Source organism: Chanodichthys erythropterus, chromosome 5, assembly GCF_024489055.1.
Source record: "Chanodichthys erythropterus isolate Z2021 chromosome 5, ASM2448905v1, whole genome shotgun sequence".
NCBI lineage: Eukaryota > Metazoa > Chordata > Actinopteri > Cypriniformes > Xenocyprididae > Chanodichthys > Chanodichthys erythropterus.
In genome coordinates this window covers 11,324,862-11,328,572 of record NC_090225.1, presented here as the reverse complement: position 1 = coordinate 11,328,572, position 3,711 = coordinate 11,324,862, and the positions used below count along the sequence as shown (strand labels likewise).

The window sequence follows — 3,711 nt, the reverse complement described above, 5'->3', positions numbered from 1 at the left end:
GTGTGCCAAGCTTGTAGCATCATACTCAAAAAGAGGCTGTAATTTGTGCCAAAGGTGCTTTAACAAAGTATCGAGCAAAGGTTGTGAATACTTATGTACATGTGATTTTTTTTTTTTTTTCTGTTTTTTATTTTTAATAAATTTGCAAAGATTTCAAACAAACATCTTTCACGTTGTCATTATGGGGTATTGTTTGTAGAATTTTGAGGAAAATAATGAATTTAATCCATTTTGGAATAAGGCTGTAACATAACTAAATGTGGAAGTGAAGCGCTGTGAATACTTTCCAGATGCACTGTAATATATGGATAACGTCTTCCTCTGGCATTCCAAAGAAATTAATACGAGTGGAAATATTTTCTCCCTTCTAACATGCGCTCTCTCTTCTCTGCAGTGTCTCCTCCTATAGAAGCAACAATTGCAGCCATGTCGCAAAATAGGTTAAGACATTTACATTTTTTGGGGTGTTAAATAAATACCAGTAAATTGACGAGTGCAAACATTAGTAAATCATGTTGCATGATTCATCTAAATACTCTCCTCCCATAAATTTTGCATCTGAAGGGAAACTCGTACAAATGCATATGCAATACGGTCAGCTGCAAAAACAACTGCGTGTCTTTAGTACATCCTGACAGTACTTTTTTAATGCCACAAGAGGGTTTGTGCTGGCACAAGGTGTTAGTTAATCTGGCTCTAGAAATTTAGTTTTTGAGGAGGTGAAATTAAATTTTTTTTTGTCTAAATTTAAATAATTTTTAAGTGATGAAGATTCAGACCCCCTTATTGAGAACCACTGTATTACAGTGATGGTTAGGTTTATAGTTTGGCTATAGAGGTTCGACTTTATGGTTAGATTTAGGTTTAAATTGTTTATTTGTGTATAACCCACCTCATATGATTTCTTCTTTTTGTGATTTTGTATTGCAGCTTCTTGAGGTTGGGTTGGTTTGGACACAGCCTTTGTTTTGTGATGTTGACTCCTGAAAGTCAGCCTATCAGATCAGGCCTTGCTTTGTGCGATCAGACAATCCATGAACCACTCTTGGGCAATCTGCGGGCATTTCTTCTGAATCTAATGTCCACCACAAAGTTAAGGAATAGGATGGTCATTGCTGTTTCTCGTTGGTTAACGAGGGAAGGGATGCGGCCCAAACCAGCTCTACACTTACTTCTCATCATGTTCAGTGGTTGTTTTTATGTCATATCGTAAGTCTTTTATGGTTAGCAAATGCAATCCCTGTTACTCTTATCTCTGAGTGTTCAAGAACCTGCCTAACCTTGGTTTGTGGCAGCTACCCTCAGTAACAGAAGCCTTTCCACATCTCTGTAAACACACTGAAACCTCATCACAAAGACGAAGTAAAGGGCCTCTCTTTCTTCCTCATATGGCGAATATAATCGCAGAGAGGAGAGTGGTTTTTAACAACCTGAATGCAGCCACTACATGGTCTTGAATCTGTCGAAGGGTCACCACAGTCCTCTGCTAGCACATGTGGCAAACAACTGTCAATTCATAATGCAGCCTGGGATTGGGTTATTGTGGGTGATATCATTGATACCATCTTGCCACATGTGAAATTACAGTACCTATATCTCAAATCTGTCTGTCTAAGAACACCTAGACATGACCTCAGCTCTGGTGTTAAAACTCTTCTCTTTCTTCACCTTGACTGTAGCGCTCAAATGTCATTCAGTTCAAGCTGCATCGAAAACCATTGGGCTAAGTTTAACATGAATGACTTCAAACTGGGCAATGCATCTTGATGCACCATACAACAGCAGAGAGCAAGATTTTCAGCAAATAATGACTTACAATCTGGTCTGTTTCTCACACATACAGTACACTGTTAAATGTCGCTGTAGATTTAGCAGCACATTACTGTAAAAACCTACAGTACAGTACCACATTTCTATATTACAGTAAAATACTGTAATTTATATTGCATTCTGGGTAATTTAGTTTGAGCTGGAATATTTTACAGTATATTTTAGTATTGCTGTAACCCTGCTGTAACCTGGCTGTAATATACCAGGCAACAATACAGGATTGCTGTAATTAACGCGCCACCTGACATCACATCACACAGACAGAAGAACACAATCCGCTGGTGACTGGAGAAGCAGAACGGTGTATTTCTGGAAGTTTGGTAAGTTAATTTTACTATTAGGTTTTTACAAAGTGCACCGTTCTGAAATGAAACTGCACATTTAGTCAGCGAATGTTGCTAGCTGTAGTCGAAAACACTGTTATTAGATGTGTACGCGCTGTTTCGCCCCGCTTCTCTCCTCACATTTTAAAATCTAACTCAGTGAATTAGCTTACGGTTTATTTCGACCAAACTCGATGTCAATGACTGTTGGAACCGTGGAAAGATGAAGCGAAACGGGTTTGGTGAGTTTTAATTTGGTTCTGTCGAGTTTGAACGAAGTTTGTTTTACTAATGAGCGCGAGGTTGGAATCTGCTGGGAGATCGATAGACGGCCGTTTGTGTTTAAACAAAAAGGATCTTGGGATTAAAAAAAGTCTATTCCTGTGGGGATCCTTTCCATAATGTTGTCCGATCCGAGCCTGTTAGTGACAAAAACAAGCACTGACGGTGCACAAAAGCTCAAACGCATTATATTTGCAGTCCGCTGACGGCTGCAACGGCTGCAGCGGCTGCGGTCAACACTGCATCTTCAGTTAGTGCTTAGGCACAAAAACATGGAAAAAGATGGCCCACATCGAAAATACATAAGTTTCACTTGAAACTTACTGTAAATGGGTGGTTTGGGGTCAGAGAGATTGGCTAATGTTAACTTGACCAGATTATTACTGCATCTGTTTGGGCAAGAAGTCCCTGTTCTGTAGCATTGTGATTGTAATGACAATAAACGATTATGATAACAAAAAAAATATATGAATTAGGGTGTACAGTAAATTACTTTTATCACCATTAATAATTATCTATTAGGCAACAAAGCAAGTATAATGCATGCCATGGCAAAATATTCAGCACGGTCAAGGATATTTTACGAACCTAGATGTATTACTGAAGTGTATGAAATGCATAGCAACAGTGTTAGCCTTCTTCCAGCAGTGTGGTCCACTTGTGCATCCTGGGAAGTGCATTGCTGTCACAAGGAAGCGTATGAGTATTTTGTAAGTATTAGCCATAATAATACAACCTTTTAAACTTTAAAAATAAGTTGCATTTTTGTTGTGGATAACAGTTTTTGTAATAAGTGTATTTGTGTGTGTGCCTTGACTTTGTTACAGTTTCGGCACTGAAGGGAAGAAGTGTACTGCCAGACAGAGAGTGAGCAGAAGATCAGGACGGTGGTGCAGAGTGATGGCCATCAACCTGTATGTCAACAGCTTCGTTCGGTCCTTTGTGTTTAAATGGAAGACTTCACACTGAGGGTCTGTGGCCTGTTTGCAACCATCCACCTGCCCTTCAGTTAGGGGTGAATGTTGTGGGACACTTGTTGTTGTTGCTCACTTTTTAAGATAAATCAAATTGCTGATGCACTTCACCAGGGCCATTGCTGATGGGGCGAAAGATGGTGACAATTCTGAAATGTTTTGAAATGTTTAAATATATTAATTGAATAAAAATATATATTTTTAAATTTACTCTGTTTGGTTTGTATGTATATATATATATATATATATATATATATATATATATATATATATATATATATATATATATATATATATAGTAA

At 38.1% G+C, this 3,711-nt stretch overlaps 1 long non-coding RNA gene across 1 annotated transcript; it reads left to right on the top strand.

Moving 5' to 3' along the window:
- The first annotated feature begins 2,116 nt into the window (after nucleotides 1-2,116).
- On the top strand, nucleotides 2,117-3,456 carry LOC137020273 (uncharacterized). The gene is made up of 3 exons (XR_010895172.1): nucleotides 2,117-2,150; nucleotides 3,081-3,145; nucleotides 3,263-3,456. It is a non-coding gene; the product is annotated as an uncharacterized lncRNA (long non-coding RNA).
- Nucleotides 3,457-3,711: the final 255 nt, after the last annotated feature.